The sequence below is a fragment of the Drosophila suzukii genome, chromosome 4 (assembly GCF_043229965.1).
Source record: "Drosophila suzukii chromosome 4, CBGP_Dsuzu_IsoJpt1.0, whole genome shotgun sequence".
NCBI classification, from domain to species: Eukaryota; Metazoa; Arthropoda; class Insecta; order Diptera; family Drosophilidae; genus Drosophila; species Drosophila suzukii.
Genome location: NC_092083.1, coordinates 1,367,736 through 1,388,828, shown reverse-complemented (window position 1 = coordinate 1,388,828; position 21,093 = coordinate 1,367,736). Strand labels below are relative to the sequence as shown.

The 21,093-nt window shown below is 39.3% G+C and overlaps 1 protein-coding gene across 9 annotated transcripts in view; it reads left to right on the top strand.

The window, feature by feature from the left end:
• The first annotated feature begins 5,993 nt into the window (after positions 1-5,993).
• The window catches only part of zfh2 (Zn finger homeodomain 2), a 59,797-nt gene continuing 44,697 nt past the window's right edge, over positions 5,994-21,093 (top strand). For 8 of the 9 annotated variants that reach the window (XR_010654691.2, XM_070997197.1, XM_070997196.1 and 5 more), the window contains exons 1-2: positions 5,994-6,102; positions 8,318-8,615. The gene's annotated coding sequence lies outside the window, so the exon portion shown is untranslated. Of the gene's footprint in view, positions 6,103-7,349; positions 8,616-21,093 lie in introns of those variants that run through there. The other variant, XM_065867422.2, reaches the window with a different exon arrangement.

Sequence of the window (21,093 nt, the reverse complement as noted above, 5' to 3'; positions counted from 1 at the left end):
TTTAATGAAACATGATTAAAAAGGAAGCTAGAATTTATTCTATTATTTTTCCAATCATTCATATTGGAGCTACATGATACACTCAGAAAAACACCATGCTACAATCAAGCACAAATATTAATTTAAGAACGATTTCATGCTTACTTTCATATTAAAAAGGTCTTAGAGTAAGCACAATTTGGATTTAAATGACGATAAAGCAGATAAAACCTATAATGAAGTACCCAAATATTAAAAAAGAGACTAAAACGCTATAGTCGATTACCTTATTTGCTTATAAAATTTTAATGGATGGTCCGGTTTTTACCATTTTTGGAATATAGGCGGCTATTGATAATCAAATAAAAATGTTGTCGCTAGACAGGTTTCAGCGTTATGGGCTATTGTGGGCGTGGGAGTAGGCGTGAAACAAACTCGCACTACGTAAGAATCTCTAGAATCTGCATGCCTAGTCCCGAGTTTTCAGCCTTCTCAATTTCCGAAATCTCTGTGTTCGCACGCACGGACACACAGTCGCACCAGGAGAGTTTGCAAAGGCGACTACTATATATAGCCTCAGAATTGAAAATCTGATGCAATGGTCTGATAGTAACGAATGAAGCAGGGATCGAAAGGTAATGTAGAAACTGAAAAGGTTGCATATAAAGACTTTAAAATTCTTAATTGGCTTAAGAGAAAGTGTGGGGAAAGTGCAAAAGTCAAAACGTAGAAAATTGGTCTGTTGGGGGCGGTGGGGATAAATGCTCCCGGATATCAGCCTAGTTCTATTCTTACTAATAATGCGCGTCGAATGACACCTCATATGTTAAAATCCGATTATTCCGAAAACAAGATTTTGGGGGACTTTTCAATATGGAAATGTTTGTCCCCTTGTTTGTAGGTTTGTATGAATGCCTTTTTGGTTTAGGGGTCTTGGGGTTTTTATGGGAGTATTAAGAAGCTCGAGATAGAAAACTTTTGTTCTACGACTTTCGGAAAAACCCGCTAGTTTCGCGGGAAATCCAAAAAAAAACTAGATTTTAAAGGCTTATAGTTTCTAAACAACTTATGCTATACTTGCTATATGTCGTTGAAAAGGTTCATACAATAGATTTCAAGTTATAGCTAAAAGATTTTGTTTTTAACCACTTTTTGGGTATTTTCTCAAATTGGTTCAAACGATTTATTTTTAAATTTCAAGCTAGATTCCTCGGTATGAAAAACATTTCTTGCTAACCTTCAATGCCCAACACTATGCAACATAAATTTTATTAAAAAAGGTATAATTAGGGACATTTAAGTAAAAGGAAAACATTTATAATGTTTGTCATCTAAAATAAAATAAATTAATTATTAAAACTAACAAAATTGTGTATGTTGAATTGCAGATGTCTAAGAACACATACTTTATTTAAGTTCCTAGAAAAATGGTTTTTATACTTAAGTATAGTGCGGCATACAGTAACAATGCTATTACAATACGAGTATGGGTATTACAGCAAAAGTGAATAGAACTCTCTCAAAGTGCTCAGTATATAAGGCGAATAAAATATACGGCACTAATGCCCGTGACCGGCCAGTCGTTAGTAACTTATAATGTTCTTTAAATTTATTAGTCATTCCAAAAACAATATTTTTGAGTTATTTTTGAAATGAAAATTTGTGTTCGTTTGTTTATTGACTGTGGTGCAACCCGTTACGTTTTAAGGACCCTTAGTATTATGGCGTTAAGCTGCTCGAAATAGAAAACTTTTGTTTTACCTTTAGGGATAAACGCGCTAGTTAGGCGAGAAATCAAAAATGCTAAACGTCATTGAACAAGTAAATCAATATGCTAATCACGCAGCTTGTCTAAATATAACAGCTTTCTAATTATAGCAAAAATGTTTGTGTATGTTTTCTCAAAAACAGTTCCTTTAATCAAACGAAACGCTTTATTGTGTAATATTTCTATCCTATACAGGCATATTGTATTGCAGAGTGTAGAATGAGAAAAATAAAAAAATTATTTGTTTAGTACCACCATTTAATATTGAACTTTTGTATGTTGGAAGTGCGATCGTCCCTGGGTTTAAACCTTGTTAAGAGGTGCTTTTTGATGGACTTCACCTTCTAACACACCAATGGGACTATCGTGTGATTTCCATCATTACGAGAAAAATCTAATTGAAATTTTACAATATGAATATGTATTAATTTAGGAAGTACGATTTTTTCGTTCTCGAATCATGCCTGCAACTTTCTTATATATTAATATTCGGAGAGTTTAAAAAATGTTAAAACCTTTTAAGTAACAAGTGAGAATTACTAGTGACATTCATGGAAACATAAGTACTGTTTTGTACGTGGATGTTAGAACAAGAGATTGTATTTAAGTATACCACACTCAGAAAAAAACGCACCATAAATTTAAGCGAGACTTATACTTGATTTCGGATGTTACTTTTTCTGCGCTTTCTTGAAACAAAAATAAATTATTCTTAAGCCCTAAATCATCCGAAAATGTGATTTATTCAAGAACACTAATCAATAAACAGAAACAACAATAAAAAGGAATAAATCATTCTTATCAGTATAAGAATTTGCACTTAACTTATGTACACACAAATATATCTCCATTTTGCTCAATAACGCAACGAATTTAATACTTCTAACTATTAGGAACTAAATTCTCAAAACAAGTACTTTTTTACTAAAATTAAGTTTGAAGTGGAAAATAGGTCTGTATGTTTTGGTTATCACCGGGAAAGGACATCCGCCTCCTGTGCGTGATGTTGCGGGATCGAATCCTAGGAGATGTATGTGATTTTCCCAAAAACTTTTCGTAAGTACAAAAACACTACTACTAGTCTATACACATTTATCAGTAAGTTAGTGTAGGATTATACAAAATAAATATATTTAATTAATAAATCAACACAAAGCGCAAATGTCGGTTTAAGAATATTTCATACTTTTATTGAGAACTACGTGCACTTGATCAATAAATAAATAAGTTTATATTTGTACAAATAATAAGAAATCCTTCATTCTATGGCAAATTTTATACAAATTTTTAAGTTTTAAATTGTTGTTTGTATAATTCAAACTTGTTTTAAGCATAAAAGATTCTTGGTTTAAAAACATTTCATACTTGATTTCTCCCGAAAATGTTATCAAATTCAAAATGATACTTTAAGAGTTAATTCAGAATTTTAACAATTTGTTCGTTAATTCTGCGGATCTAAGACTGGAGACAATAATATTTTTGCCGTTTTTGGCAAACGTGTCTCACATACACATTTATATTTGGTTTCCTTAAACATTTTGAATGCCTTTTAGTTTACAGATAAACAATTTTTTCCAAACTAAAATTAGTTTTGCTCTTTTTAGTTTGTAAAAAAAACGGGAAGTATCCGCCTACGTCTTCTTCTTCCACGCAGTGGCAAAAGATACATATATGCTTTATTTAAAGGACTGTCCTTTAAGAAGGTCTGGCAAAGAATCCAAATGTCTAAAATCACTTACACTTTTTTTTGCCCGTCTGGCAAATGCAACAGCTGAGAATAAAAAATCCACGAATTTGACTGTTGCGCATAAATCGGCATTCAAAAAATCATACAACATATCGAATTTTTTAAAAATGAATGTAATACCCACATTCACCAACAAATATATTCTATTGTATAGATAAAAAATAATAGAATACAAATTCTAACCTCGTTGTTATACCCGTTACTCGTAGAATAATAGGTTATATTAGATTCGTCGGATAGTATGTAGCAGGTATAATAAAATGTTTCCGACACTGAAGCATATATATTTTTGATCAGGATCACTAGCCGAGTCGATCTATCCATTTCCGTCTATCTATCTGTCTGTCCCTATGCCTCGGAAACTATAAGAGCACGAATGTTGGGATTCAGCATGCAGATTCATCGGAGAGCCACGTAAATGGGATTTTGTTCTGATTATCAATAGCAACATAAATTCGTTTAAATCTGACCATTCACTTAAAAGTTATAAGCGAATAGAGAATAGACGCTAGGTGGCGTGTTTGGCGTAGTGTGCAATCTCGGAGGTGAGTAACGGGTATATAAAAGTTCTCTTCTAGCCTGAATATAGCATAATTTTTCGATTTTAGAATAATATTTATGCTAAAAACGGACGACTATATATACATAACAGATACATATAGGGTATATCAGCTTTCTTATATCTTAGCTTTCTCCCATGCTTCGATAGGCTTCCTTTCTTGTCTGATGTTTGGTTTGATAATCATTGGATCAGAGATTTTTAACGACTGGGTAGGGTCACATTGAAACCTAAATAATGGTTTTGAAAGTTTGAAAGTGAGACGTTTCTCAGAAAACGTCCTTGGGTTGTAAGTAGAGTCAAACTAGCTAAATCTATACGATCCTGTTTGTGGTAACAAGGTAAGGACCGAGTGTTCCTTACCCGAAGGAGTGAATTGTAAATATTAAAAATTTACCAGTGTCATTCTATTGTCGAGCAAATCACTAACGAACCCAGCCAGTTAAGTTTTTAAGATCTTTATTTTACTACTTCTTAAAGTAATTTTCCAATAATAAAAAATTTGTGAATACCTAATGAAATAAATGAATTTGTTTTACCTTAGACGTGTGAACACAAAATATGTGATGATGGTACTAGTAACGGGTGCTGTTGCTTAAATTTTTAAGGTGACCTTACAGTCAGTCGCAGTAAGCTTATTAATTCTAGGCGAAGGTAAGCACCAAAATACACACTTTACCTACGTAAAAGTATAAACTTCGTGCGTAAGTTATAACCATTCAACTTAAGCTATACAAAACGCAGCCACAATTTGATTTGATCAACTAAAAAATTGTTCTTTGTAGGGCAGAGCGTCTTTCTACCTTTTTTCGTGTTTTTTGATTTGCATTTTCGATACTTTTTCGGCAAAGTCGTGCTATCGTTATAATTGTTACAAAATCATCTGGGTGAAGTTGAAAATTAAAAATAAGATCTCAAAAAGCCGAACCTTCATGGTCTTTTTATCTACATCGAATTTTTTCCATTTCTGGTCTTAATTTTTTTTACAATTACGAAGAACGATCTGTTTTGTTTAACTGGAGCAGCTTTTCTTGATCTTGTGCAATACTATTAATTTAGACCTGCGACTCTAAGTCACTAACACCCCGGCACATGCACCCTACTGATAAATACAGGTATGTATACACTGACATACGTGCGCAAAGGTAAAAAACAAACCCTTTCGTGGTTAAATCGTATAGTTTTTATATCATTTCGTGCGAATTGCCGTGTTGTTCAAAAGTCACTTATACGGGATGAAGTGACAACAAGTAGTTTTATGTAAAAATCCGCTAAAAATGACCCACCCTCCACACTAAAGATTAATTGTTCACACTCATTCCAATAAAAAATGGACAAACAGAGCCTGTGTCTTCATACTTACAAATTTTTCATTTGATTAAGTCTTTTATATAAAACAAAAATATTTTGTTTAACAACAAGTATATAAGGTGAGAGACCATCCTACTCTGTATATATATGCATATGTCGCTATAGAATCCATCACTTGTGTTTCAAAACAGTTGCCGTGATTCCTCTATACCAGTTTAATTACTGTAAATACTTCTGATCATTCTTTGGACAATGGGATGTGGATCTGGTCCGAGGTGGAACCTTCAACATCCGTCGGCAATAATACAAAAATAATGAAAGATGATTGCCCAAGCTGCACCCACACAAAACAAAGGTACGCACACACACTCTCACACATGCACAGGCAGAAATAAAAGGAGGAAGCGAGAGGCTCGCTGTGAGAGCATAAAGCACATTGGTACATTGTTTTATCACCTCCTCTTCCGTCTCGCTCTTTCGTAATTACCACTCTGCGTGGCAATAATTACCCCATTACGGAAATCTCGCAGAGACTCTCAGTCTCTCTCGAATCTGGCCTTATACGCATGATTCGATTTTCTGGGGGTTCGGTTCGACTCGGCTTCCGCAGAGAGCCAGAGAAAACAGAGTCCGAGAGCGCCGGAGAGCGAGGAGACAATGAGCAGCAAGTAAACAACTAAGCCTGGCTCTTAGCTCAGTCGAAAAAAAACGTTGAATGAGTCAGATGCGGGTCGGATGGTGAGTTCTGAGTTCAGAGTTCTGGTTCTGAGTTCTCAGATGATGCGGTTTCGCAGTAGATCTCCACGATGGTGTTTCCCGCTGGCGTGACTGTGATTGTGGCAGTGGCTGTGACTATTCACTGGTTCATTGTGGCACAAGTAACGAGCGCGAGCAGCAAACATAAAAAGTGAAACCAATTGCCATTGCGATTCTGGATATACAGCCCGTGTTACCAACTAGCCCAACCTGGGTCCCAAGGATAATGATATCTGTTTTCGTTGTGGGTGCGCGTCGTTATCGCGCGTCTACCTGAGTTCACCGCTCAGCATTCACACGCTTCGGATGGTGTTGTGCCGAACAGTGTAGTTCAGTGCACGAAAATTGAAAAGATTAAAGGCCGTGAATGGGCCCGCAGACAATGACCGTTTCAACCAGTCCCGATCAATGGCCAGTGAGATCGGCTCCTGCCCACACCTGCCCTTCTAAAGAGGATGTGTTTGCTTCGAATAACTGTCAACGGAGTAGGGCCGACTCTCCACCAGTCTGCTGAGCACATCAGTCCGCTACTGCTACTACCACATGGCAAATCAAATCAAAAACATAATGTATACGTGCATGCTAACGGTGCAGTCCTGTGCAGAAAACAACACACTCACCCTTACCCTTATCTGCCCGTGTGTATGTAGTCGCGCGTATGTGTGCCTAGCAACAACAACAACTGCAGCACTCCCCTTCGCCGACCAGAGCAGAGTTTCATTTCAATATTACTGAAGAGAGATGGCGAATCGTACCGTACTGAAAGTATTGAGGCTAAGGAAAGCAGGGAATCCGTCCGGGGAAAGTTTTTTACTTTTAATTGCATTATGGCCCGAAACGATCCAACCGAGCCGAGCTGCGCCGAGGGTGCGCGAGCCGAAAGGAAGTCGGGGGAGGGAAGGAAGGGAGCTAGAAAGAGCGCGCGCAGGAAAAGGGTGCTAGACGGATACGGCAGTTGGATGTTCTCTATGAATTGCTTTCAACGATTTAATGAGCACGTGGTCCACGAGAGAAGTGTATGCAAAAATGAGTGCCTCCTCTCTCTCACGCTCTGGCTCTGCTTCTGTCTCCCTCTATCTCTGTCGCGCTGGCTCTCCCTTCTCTGTCAGGCCCATTAGAGCCTGTGGGGGAGGGGGAGGGGGAGGGGGAGGGGGAGGGGGTGGGCATGGAAAGTCGGAAAGTATGGGACTAGAAGTTTCCCCTTGTGACTGTGTTTGTGACTGTGCGTGTGTGGAAATGTGTGCATAAAAAAGAGACAACTGTCTCGCTTGCGTTATAAGCAGCCAACTAGGAGTAAAAGTGTTGATATTAAAAATGCAAAAACGCAAAAAGTTGGCAAATTAAATCGCTGGGCGTAACGCGCGCGTATACCGTATCACCCAGCCACACACACCCTTACACTCACCCACACACTTCACCTGACTAACTCGTTCAATTCGCTCTCCTCCAGGGAATCATATACACACATGCAAAAGTGCTAGCTCTGTACATACATATGTGTATCTACGAATAGAATATATGGGGAATTTAAATTACCTTTTTTCGTCATACAGTCGTACATTTTTGGTACGTATGTGCGACGTACGGGATGGAATACTTAGCGTAGCACAAATGCAACAAACGCACACATCTTCGACTAAACTTTGTCCAAGCAACTCCTGTGCCCACTGGCAGCACTAGGTCGATCACCTTTTATCTGTCACCTGTCACTGGTCACGGCAATTACACCCACATACATGTGTGTATACGTGCTGCACTCTTACCAGGGCCTGCACTTAATTTGGGCTCCTTCCGATCCCTGCTGTTGCCTGCTGGCTTCTCCCTAACATCCTGCTTCAACATCCTGCCCATGCCTATTTACCACCTGTCCCTTGTTCGTGGCTTCTCGCAAATGCGAAATCAAAACCGCAAACCCTAGGGGCATGATAATGTTCAGGATGATATTTGGACTATGTGTTCGCACAATAGAACTGAATAGTATGCATTTGAACAGCTTTAAAATCATTGTGGTCTGTTTTTGCCCTTCGAAAAAGAAATTTTGGAGTAAACTTGTAAGCTTTTTACTTTTTTTTTACTATAAACAAAATAAACAAAACGTAAAAATTCAAACTAGACGATTGTGATAATTAAATAAAAATCAATGACTGTCGAAATCTTGTGATCAACACAATAATAGTAAATACCAAACCAATTTTAGGTGCCGCAGGCCAATGAAATAATTCGCCCACGTCTACAAGCGCTCGATTCAAAAGTTCCTATAATATTTAAGCCTAAGGATAAAACATAACATAGTACAAAACTATCGCCGCTAACTTAAAGTAATTACCAACTGAACTAGCAAATAACCCAACATACTCCAAGTCAAACCACAAATATATACATATGAGCAAACAAAACCGCAGCAAATCGAAATCGACCAAATTCTAAATGCCTTCTTTGAAGGTCCAGCTTTCCAGTCAGTTGATAATGGATTCAACGGCTCCTCAAAACCTCAGGTAAGTACAGGCGACTGAATAAATTTAATAACGTTGTCATACGTTTTTTTAATTGATACCAGTTTTTAAAATTCCTGAACAAGTTTGGTCGTATCAATTTATAAAGTTTTTAACTTTCAGACCAATGCACTTTTACAATAGGCATTTGTTTGCAAATTGGCAGGGTATTTCTAGTCCTGCAAAGTGCAAAAAGAAAGTCACTTTTACGATCGGTTACACTCTATATAACATAAATTCTAAATTAAAGATTCCCCCTTGTGGGGAAAAAACCAGGAATAAAATCATACGGAATTACAAATTAAGAAAATAAATCACATACCCGTTAAACTGTCAACCAGAACACACTGTGTTTTAAACATACTTACTAAAAACATTTAAACTAATATTACAATTCCAACATTTTTGACATACAGACTTATAGTTATTGACGTAGGTGGCCCCTCTTTATTGGTTTGGGTCGCGCCAATCGTATTGACTTGGCGCCATCTTCATGTGCGCTAATCAAATATTGAAGGTATTGATTATAGAGAGATTGATTATAGTGATGACAGTTAGATTTAAATGTAGTGGCGAAACGCACCAGGAGAGTGTACGAGGGCGACTACTATATAAAGCCGCAGAATTGATGGAGTGATGGTCCGATCATAACGAATGGTTTACCAATCGAAAGGTATGAGAATACGCGTCTTTTGTTCTACGACATTTGCGGGAAATCCAAAAAGTCATCTAGAACGTAAAGGCTTATAGTTTCTAAACAAGGAAGAACGCTGTTTCGATTACCTCGACTATCAGATACCCCTTACTCACCTGAAGGGACCAAAGGGAGATGTAGATATGCAAGCAGCAAAGCGAGGTTGTAAAGCGCCACCTACCCGCGATCTCAATATATGGTTATGTGGGCGGCAGACAGATTTAAGCGTTATGGGCGTTATAATGGGCGTGGCAAAGTTTTTTTGGGTCAATCGATAGGTGTTGAAAGTAAAAAAAATTTTTTTCAAGCGTGGAATTTGTTGATTGTTCGATTCCTCAAAATATGATTCCTAAAATATGATGCTAAAGCGAGCAAAATGAAAAAGTTGTAGAAAATTTGAGTCGAATTTGTAGAGTGCTTAGTATGATAGCATCTTTGTCGAATATTCAAAAATGAGAAAAAATCCAAACATTCTACTTATGATATGATGCTATGTTTTTTTATGTACGATGAATGTTTAAAAACGTAGTATTCTACATTAGTATAGTAAAAAACAAGAGTTCTATGAACTCGAATGATTTATTTTAAAGAAAACTGACATTAAAATCAATCTTTACTATTGTATGGGAAAATATGAACATTCCTATGAGAAAAAATCCAAACATTCTACTTATGGTATGAAGCTATGTTTTTTATGTACGATGAATGTTTAAAAACGTAGTATTCTACATTAGTATAGTAAATAACAAGAGTTCTATGAACTCGAATGATTTATTTTATAGAAAACTGACATTAAAATCAATCTTTACTATTGTATGGGAAAATATGAACATTCCTATGGGAAAAAATCCAAACATTCTACTTATGGTATGATGCTATGTTTTTTATGTACGATGAATTTTTAAAAACGTAGTATTCTACATTAGTATAGTAAAAAACAAGAGAAAACGCTATAGTCTATGGCCTCGACTATTAGATACCCATTACTCAGCTTAAGGGAGTGCGAGAGGGATGGAGATATGCTTAAAGCAACTCTGCTTTTTTCACTAACACACCTAGCCTATAGCGCCACGTTTCTCCTTCTTCTATACGGCCAACTATAGCGCCCCTAGCGGCTTGGTGGAGAATCAGAGAAAACAGCTGATTTGCTGCATATGGTGTGCAATTGATTGAATTACAAAATTTTTATTATTTGGTTATAACTTTATTGGCATGTAGTATGGGTATTGATAATAAGAACAAAATCTCATTTAAATTTGTACATAGTATTACAAATTGTGGACGCTAGACGGGTTTTAGTGTTATAGTCGTTAGTGGGCGTTCAGTGCTGAAACAAACTTACGCTGCGCAGGAATCCCAAGAATCTGCATGCCAAGGCCCAACACACTACAGTCTAAACACACTATTACAATGATATTAATTTTATTATTATCAAATCGTAACCTTACCAAGTTGATCGTTACGACCTCTTACCTCGATAAGAAATGTTTTAATTTGATATGTCTTAGCTTATAATTCGCAAATTTTCTTCCCAAGGCTATTAAAACAATCACACACTTTTCATTGGCTCCACAGAGAATATGCAGACGTTCAAAATTAAAAAGAATTTAAATACATTTTTCTATACGCGTTATGATACAAGCATCAATTTTAAATTATTCGATAGTATCGATTATATCAACGTCTGACACTGTCGATAGCCAAAACTATCGATTATGACCACTATCAATGTGTTCACAACTTTACCAGACAGCTTTAAAAACAACGAATTTCTCATTAAAGAATGGAAATAGACAACGAAAAGTCAAGGGGTTTTCTTAAATGGTCTTTGTTTCTTGCCAAGTTTTGGAACTATAATCATTAGATTTTTACATAAAAAGTTCACTGTGTTGCAGTGATTTCTGGCTGAAGTCATAACACCTTCTGCAAGGGTATACAAATATTTCTGTTTCTATTTTGCAGTTAGGAACCTCTCGAAGAGTAGAGAGATGGCGCTATTTGGTTCATATGGTTATAGGGAGGGAAAAAACGAACGGACATCCCCTCCGCGGTCATCAATGAATTTTGCATACTTTGAATAGGTTACACACATAATTTGCTTTCCGGTGCGAATCGTGCTTCGCCTAAGCGCTCCAATTAAAAGCAAGCGGAAGGTCATGGCAAGTCACCCTTTGGGTCCTGTTAATTATTAGCAGACATCTAATTAGCCAATGACGATGGAGCTGTGAGCAGCAAGGGAGATTGGGTGTACTTTTCGCATTTGGTTGGAGACTGAAGTTGGTTCAACGAACGAATCGAGCTCTACCGAAATAAGCCGAACGGAAAGAACACAGCAGAGCAGAGCAAAGTAGAGCTGAGCAGAGCAGAGAACCGAAATCAGCCTAGTAATTAAGCACAGACAAAAGCAATGATGACGGCAGCAAAACCGACAGAGAGCTTAATGCCCTCGCTCTTCGCTGGTAAATCTCGGATGAAACGGTGGGAAAACGGGGCAGAAACAGCGGAATCGGAATCGAAAGAAGAGTAAAGCAACTGTGCGCGACAACCGCCAAAGCGCGACTTGATTGGTCGGTTGTCGCTTGTTGAAGTCCACATCTCTCTCTCTCCTCTCCTTTCCTCTCCACTTCGCTTCGTTTCGCCACTCTACTCCTCCTCGCATTTTCTCTCCTCTTTGTCGACTCTTCTTCCACACGTCCGCACCTGCCGCCCCAATCCTTTGTGGGTGTATTTGGTTCGCTGTTTGTGTTTCCCGACATGTGTGGGTGGCTGGGGTGGCTGGGCTCGCTGGGTGGGTGGTTCATAGAGTACAGTTAATTGACGCCTTTCGAATCACACCCCATTCGCGTTGTCACTGGTTGGGAATCGGCATACGTGATTCGTTGTCGTTTGCAGAAGCCCCCGCTCCCGACCCAACCCTGTGTCCAGAGAAACGAAGGAGCACTCGGCTTGGCGAAATCTTAATTACTGGGCCAACCAATTAAGCACTGACTCTTCCACACTCCAACCGTCTCGCTCGCACGCTCTCGCTCTGCCCCTGGCTTACATATGTACTTGTTTTTTGCCTCGACACTCATCGCACACACAAGAACAAGAAGACTGTGAATTATGTGCGGCACTGATACTGGAACTCGTACATGTACATGCATACACAGATGAGTTGGCTATGTGTGCTCTTCGGGGGAGCTCGCATGGGAACCAATTAAACGAAAGTTTTGCCTGGTAAATATGTAGGTAAATAAAGCAGAGCTTGAGCATGTGTCTATTATGCATGAGTTCAGACTTGGCCCCAACTAATTGCCGTGTCTGTGCCTCGCCTTAGCGTACACACACACTCACACTTGGATGTTCTGTGGGTATCAAAAAAACCATCATCCCTCAATCAGGACCTTAGTTCCGCCTTTACCCCACCGAATGCGTCTCCTGGCCAAGGATAAAGGCAAATTTCAAAGGAAAGACGCAAAAATCGATAATAACGAACAACGAAATTAAAATAAAAAAGACTTTGGAATCACAATAAACAACAAACGAGAATGGGAATTCTTCCTTTCCGAAGACGTGTATGTTCATGTACATGGCTGTGTGTATTCACATATATTTTGACTGCTCATGTAACATTTACAAATCGAGCCTGTGTGCATGAGTGTGCCTTTGTGTAGTTGTGTGGAGGGGAGGGGAGAATGGGAGTCGGTCGAGAGAGTGTGTCTGCATGTGTGCATACGAATGTAAATGAGCTGAGTGGGAGAACACCGAGGGGTCGGTGATGATGTGGGTTACATTATAGCGACTTTCTTAGGCGGCACACGCGTACATGTGCATGTGTGCACACCCGTACCTAGGAGCTCCATTAGGGCGTGATCCACACACTGTTTAAGTCAGTCTACCCATATTCTGATTATTGTGCATGCACTTCCCCATTTCCATCTCAGCATCCCTTGCTTAGCGAACGAGCACTCGCTACGTACAGCTCCTTAAAATATTGCAACTTTTAAGCATTTAAAAAAGAGGCAAAAAGAAAAGGAAAGGAAGAGGCGAAGGATGCAGAGTGCAATAAACAATAGGGCAGCTTAAAGGCGAGGGTGGTTTGTCTCAAAAAGAGAAATGAGTCGAAAAGGTTCGGAAATAAATATAATAAAAAATATCTCCGAGCAGTGAAATATGAAGAAAAACCATTACAAGGGGAGAGAATGGGACAGAGCAAGCAAGAGAGAGAGCACACCAAAAGAACAACAGAACAGCCCGAAATGTGTGTTCCAATGCTCTTTAGAATACCACGTTCGCGTAATTGTGTTCTTTTTGCTCCCATCTCCTTCTCGAACTCCAGTTGCCTCGAGCGCCCCAGTCTCCCGTCTCAGTCGCTCCGGATCCAGACCCATAACCATATCCATACTCATACCCACTCCCACACCCACACCCACACCCACACCCACACCCACTCCAAGTGCTTTGCTTCGCTGCGTTGCCATAAGAGACGACGACGGCGACGACCTCAGTTAGAGAGGGCTGAAAATATGCAAAAAAGAGACACCATCATCTCCGGGCAGACGAGACGCCGAGATACTAGCAGTGGGAAAGCCAAGCGCAAGCAGCGCATTATGTATAAATTATTTATTTACATTTACATTATATTTGTACTCGCGCAATGCTCGCTGGTGGGGGTGGTGGTGGGGGTGGTGGGGGTTGTGGGCGTAGCGATATTTCTCCTGGGACGAAGACGAAGACGAAGACGAACGACGGGTCGCCACAGTGTCTCTGTCTTCTCAGGAAGACCTCTGCCTCCGCGAGGCAAGGCTCTGCTGCAAAGCCGGCTGCGTGAGTGCGCATACAATTACAATTACCGCGCAAGACGCAACGCACACTGGCACACTGGCGAGCGAAAAGGGGTACGCGAAAGAAACTCAAGCAACGGCAGGATGAAAATAGAAATTAACAACAATGCCGAGAAGGAACCCGAGCCCAAAGCCGAAACCGAGCGTTGTGCTCGGAGAACCTGTTTTGATTTCGATTTTGCTGCTGTGCTCTGCTGTTGTTGCGGTGGCGCAAGTTTCTCAAATGGCAAAACTGATTTTTTGCCAGACTAGGGCGACTAGTAGGAGGGGTTCGAAGAGAGAGAAAGAGGGAGAGAGACGCCTTGGTCATAATGAAGTTGGGCTCTCTCTATCTCGCGCTCTTCGTGATGTTCGGCAGCATTAATTAAATTAAGAGTTTCTCTCGCGATTTCTCTCCCACCCCCACCCTTTCCCTCCCCATCACTCAGCCGTCCCGTCTCCCATCTCTTTCTGTCCCTTGAACGCCTGCACACACCTATGTACATGCGGGCGAAATCCATCTGCACGTGCGAGAGCGAGACAGTGTGCGGTGGCAATGATTTAGTCGTTCTCATTGTTTTTTGCTTGTTTGGATAAATGAGATGGGATTGGTAGGGGTGGAGAGCTGATGCTGCCTCGCTGCCTCGCTGCCTGACTTTTCTTTTCTCTCGCGCCTTCAAGGGGTTTTGCTCGCTCCGCTCTCAATTATTTCAGCTCGCTTATAGGTAACCCTAAACCTAATCCCGAGCACAGTGCGCGTCAATGGATATGGATGTGGATGTGGATGTGGATGTGGATGGGAGTGTGAACGCTCGGTAAAAAACAAACAAGCGTACTGAATAGGCGTGGCGTAAAAAATGGACCGATGCAGACTCTGACTTTGATTGCGACTGAGACGAGCGACGAGGACCTTGCGATACAAATCTGCATATCATATGTAATTGCCAGCCATTAAATGTGCTCCCAGCGCATGTGTACAAACACGTTTATAACTATGCATGTACACACAGATGCGAGCCTGTTGGCTAAATCTTTGGGTTCGGGTCCTCATATGCAAACATTATGCATGCAGCACACAAACGCACATATCATCTTGCTCATGTGTGGGTATCCTCCCCCTCCCCCTCACATCCACACTCCCCACACTTGTGGAAAACTTTTCACTCACACAGAAAGTGGCATATAAATCGCACTCGCCAGAGACAGAGAGTATGTGTGTGGCGTGTGAGCTGAGCTTTTTGCACACCACTGCGGTCTGCGACTACCGCATAGCATCTTCTGATTGGTCGTTTAAATGTCCCCCTGCCTTCCCCCGCAGCTCCACCCCCGCGTCACATCTTGCCTTGTTGCTCTCCCCTCGGCGACTGCATTAATTACGAATCCCACATACATACACACAGCAGCAGCGCTCCGAGTATTTTAATTGGTCGATTTAGTTTTGGAGCTAAGCTAGGGTGAAATGGGGGAGATTAAAAGACAGAAGACTCGTATTTGTCCTCATTTCAGAACGTTACTCATGTACATATCTCAACACCCGATATGTACCTATACAAATTTATTTTACTTATTTATATATATTTAGGGAAAAAAGTGATAAGGTAAAGGAAAAAGGTACATTCGCTTACACAACAAATAACTTAAGCTTCTTATAAAATGGCCCCTTTTCGCAGTGAGTTTACTATTTTTTGGGCATATGGTCACTTCGCCTAGCTCTTTTCTCAAGGTTCGTATTAGTTGTAAACATCAAATGCTTCCCGTTTGTACGCCAAATCTCAAATCCATTAATGCATGCACAGAGATAATAAAATAATACCAAAACTGGTCATCAATCGGGTATTTTTGCAAATCAATTTTGTTCCATAAGTTGCCATATCATTAGGGTATCAGTAGGGTATTTTTCAAACCAGATAGATACGCGCACATGTCAAATTTTTAACAAATCGATGGTATTTTTAATACCAGTTTGGTATTTTAATACCCTTGAAGAGAGTATAATAATATCAGTTATCAGTTTGCAACGCAGTGAAGGAGGCGTTTTCGACCCCACAAAGTGTATATATTCTTGATCAACATCACTAGGCGATCTAGCCACGTCTTTCTTTCCGTTCCTACGCAAACCAGTCTTTCAGTTTTAAAGCTATCGGGGTGAAAGCATCCCAAATGTCATATTTCTATTGCAGGTAGTATATAAGTCGGAACGAGACGGATCGGACAACTATATCCTATAGTTCCCAAAGGAAGGATCAATAATAATGGTTTAAATGAACAAAATATAATTTTGGCGTTTTAATTGATTAATCATTCTTTTAATATTTCAGAGTTTTGAATAAAATTAAAAAAAAATCGGACTTTATCATATAGCCATTTACCATAAAGCCATCATATGCCATATGATGATACAAAGGCCGTTATATTTATTTTATTTAGTAAATTAAAATGAAACATCATTATATTTCTGTAATTAGTTTTTGGTTTTCCCAAAGTCGCTCTGTAAGCGTAAATAGCTCTGTACATACAATGCTCCCACGGTAACGACCTGCAAGGGTATAGAAACTTCGGCTTGCCGAAGTTAGCTTCCTTTCTTGTTTAATATTAAACTGATATGCTTTCATATCAAACTGCTATGATTTCATATCAAACTGATAATAATAATAATAACTTGCTTTGATTTTACTTTTTTGCTTCTTTTGAATTATTCTTTTTATTATTATTATTCTATTAAACTATTGACATCGGACCAGTCATTAAAAAGTTATATCCAAATAATAATCAGTACTTTGCAATTCAATGGAGATTGCACACCACATGCAGCAAGTAAGCTATTTTCACTAATACGCCACCAAGCCGCTAGGGGCGCTATAGGCTGGTTGGCGCTGTAGGCCAAGTGGAGCTATAGAAGACGAAGATAGGTGTCGCTATAGGCTAGGTGAGTTAGTGGAAAAGGCAGAGTTGCATTAAGCAGATCATCATCCCTATCTCACTCCCTTAAGCTAAGTAATGGGTATCTAATAGCCGAGGCCATCGACTACAGCGTTTTCTCTTGTTTTGATTTTTAGTCGATATTATTTTCTGGGCTTTAAGTTTCTTGCGCAGCGCAAGTTTACTTTAACATGGTGCCAGGACCACTCGAACGCCAATAAGGCTAAGACCTGTTTAGCGCCCACATTTTTGAAGATTTTGTAAAAGTGGAAATTGAAATTGATTTCATTGATTAGTTCCTATCTAAATGCTGAGAATCGTATCAATCGCATTATTATATTAAACGTTATTACTAACTAAGTTAAACGCTTTGCCCGTGCCATTATGGAAGGATACACGATCTAGCGAGTCAAAATTATTAAAATTTACTGCCAAACTTAAGTCTCTCACGTCGTTCTCAAGCGTTTGGCATCTCTGTGACGTCGTTGTATCGAATTTTGCGAAAAGGTCTTGGCTTACATCCTTACAAGATCAAATTGACGCATTGATTAACTTCGTACGAATATCGAAAGTCAAATTTCAACAGTATCGGCCAATTTATGCTTTAAACCCGTCGAAAATTGGGTTCAGCGTCTGGACTTCTTCGGGAAAGTTTGACAAGGGTGATGTAATTGATTTTATGAGATACAAAATGATTTACATTATATATAGAAATACATTTTTGCTTAAGCTTTTAGCGCTTATAAGTCGGAGGTACTTAGGACTCACAATTTAGATTGCTATTTTAAAACCCGAGAATAGTCTAGAGTTAAAGAAATATACATTCAGGACCTACATACATGCAAACATATGGCCTTAAGGGCCAAAAAAGTTTTCTTCGCTAGCTTGTAAACTTGTGACAAAAACTATTGTAAACATAAATTTATTTAAATTTTAAAGCTACTCTTTTCAAAACATCATGTGTTCTAAGCTTCCAGGTGCGAGACACATTCACAAAGACTCACTTGAAGGGCAAGTGTCGAGTCGACAGTTGTGAGTGGGTCAAGATACATATCCATACGTGTATACTTGACCACTGCTTGTTGGCCTGTGTTTGTCTTGGCTGGTGTTTGTGTTTGTGTTTGTGCTTGCGTGAGCATGTGCGTGTGTTTTAGCACCTACTCCCAGTTTCATTGAGTTAGTGGTGCTTTTATCTTTACGGTCAATAAAGGTTTCGGCCGTTCCCCTTCTTGTTGTTGCCGTTTATGTTGTCGTGCTCATGTATTCCTGGTACTTTTCTAGGGTTATCACTTTCAGAAAGGAAGCCGGCACATGTACGTATGTATGTAATTGAGCTGGTTGAGTGCTGAGCCTAACAATTCCTTTAAATTGTTCCAACTCGCATCGTAGGAATGCATTTCGAAAAGGGATATATATATGGTATATAGGCTATGGTACAAGATTATCAGAAACGAGAGATAACGCTATAGTCGACGGCCCCGACTATCAGATACCCGTTACTCGGCTGAAGGCAGTGCGAGATTTCACACCAAGCAACAGCGCCGACTATTGTTCATTCCTTTCGTCTGTTTGTGAGATTTCACTAACACGTCACATGAAACATAGGTGGCGTCTCGTAAACAGCCGATTTGCTCTATGGTATATCTCCTTTCCTCTTGCATTCTATTGAATTTGCTGATTATGGTACCCGTTACTCGTAAAGTAAAAGGGTGTACTAGATTCGTCGAAAAGTATGTATTAGGTGGATACATCCTTGATCAGGATCACTAGCCGAATCGATCTAGCCATGTCCGTCCGTCTGTCTGTCCGGCTAGAATGGTGGGGTTTGGTTTGGAGATTCTTGAACTTCTGGGACGGCGCAAGTCACGAGTATATTTATAAGACTAAGATTAATATTTAAAATATATTAAAAAATGCCATTCTATGTAAAACGTCAACCGCAAAAAGATTGAGAAATACAATCACATAATTTATTTTTCGCAGCCCTGCTATAAAAACACTGTACGATTTTTTAATTCGATAACCAATTTTTGTATTCGCTCTGTTCTAAACATGGAAATATTAATTAGGAACTAGAAAGCAGCCTATTAAATTCGGAACAACTCCGAAATGCCGCTGTCGGGAAGAGCTCAACTGGTAATGACGGACGACTGAAGAAAGGGGAACGACCGGTACAGAAGGCAGATACTCACTCAGACAGACAAGCCCTATTTTGTCGAAATTAAAATTTTCAACGAATTTCGTATTTTAATGTGGCCATAATTGCAGTTGCCGTATAATTATTAGAGAAAATATTACTAAATTGGCGAATCATTATCGTCCTCTTCTTCGACTTATATCACACACACAAGCTCAAAACAAAGTTTCAAAGAAGGGCGCTTGATAAATTATGTGCTTGTATACGTGAATGTGTTTTTTAGGGAAGATTTAGAACATTATGAACATATGTACCTCAAAGCCAAACATTATTCACAGACGATTTATCAAGGTTGTGCATAAGATGCTTATGTTCGTCGCCGAGTAAATGGGTTTCCGACCCTACAAAGTACATACATTCTTGATCAGAATCAATTAAAACCATAAGCTGAGTTACGAGTTAAAGGTAGCCTCGAAAACGTACATTTTTCTGATAGTTTTCCGATTATTTCTAGGGTTTCGGGCCGTTTGGTTTTATATACATTCTGCAACAGAAAGAATACGATTATGTTGCTTAGAAAAATAAAAGAGGTCCACCCCAATTTGTATTACTGAGCTCCTTCAGCAATAATCACTTTTAATTATAAGTGAAGAAGCGTCTCGACAACTTCCGCTGCGTTTATACAGCTCCCATTGTTTCCATTGCTTTCCAGTCGTCTTAGGCTGGCTTAAGTCATTCGAAATCACGAAAATCATCGTCTACACAAGCTGACGGCGAGCAACAAACCCCAATTAATAGGTATGTTTAATTAGTAATAATATTAGAGGAAATTATGTCTTTGTAAATTTTGGGTACCCATTTCTCATTTAAGAACCGTTTGTATTGTAACCGTGCAAGAGTTTCTATCAGAAAAAAGAATAATATATAGTAGTAAAGAGCAGTAGAAGTCATGTGGTAATTTTTACGTTACATACTCAACAAACATATGTTTAAAATCAGGATTAAATTTCATCGTCCGCGTGTTGGAAACGCCATAACTTTCTTAAGAATTTAACTGTACAAACCTAAGGTTTTATTGCATGTACAAAGTTTTTTTTTTGTTAAAATGCTACATATAGGCGACCTTGTTTTTTATTAAGAAAAGGGCAATGCAAATTCTATGGTGTCAGTACTTAATACCGTTAATAGTAGAGTAAAAGGGTATACAAGGGTATATTTCGAGACCCTATAATGAATATATATTCTTGATCATATCACTAGCCTGTCCGTGTGAACGCTGGGATCTCAGGAACTATACGAGCTAGAGAGTTGGGACTTGCAAAATCGGAAGGAGTCGCGTTGGGGCCCACATTTTTATATCTATCCCATAAAGGGGTATACTGTAGTCACGGAAAAGTATGTAACAGGTAGGTGGAAGCGTTTCCGACCCCTTAAAGTATATTTCGTCTTGATCAGGATCAGTATCAGGGTCTGTATAGCCATGTACGGCTGTCCCTCTGTCTGTCCGTGTGAATGCTGTGATCTCGGAAACCATACTAGTTATTTACGAAACCAATCGATTTCTGTTACTATTTTTATTCTCGCAGTTGGGCAGTTTGTGGACGTTAGGGAGGGTGACCCTGTTGAAATATACTTGCGCTGCGCACGAATCTCTAAAATCTGCATGCCTAATTACAACTTATATTCCGAGCTCTCAGCGACCATACGGACGGTTGGTAGTCTATGTACATAGTCTTTATACATATGTGACAGAAATGATTTCTTTAGTCTGCACATACGTATGTGTCTGGTCTTCGTGAGCAGATCTTTAGCTTGGAGAAACTGCTTCAGAAATATGTAGCAATTTACGTTTGTCACGATGGGTGTCACTGAGAAAGTACGTGCGCTGCCTATACCTTACCCATGTTATTCCAATTGAACGAAACT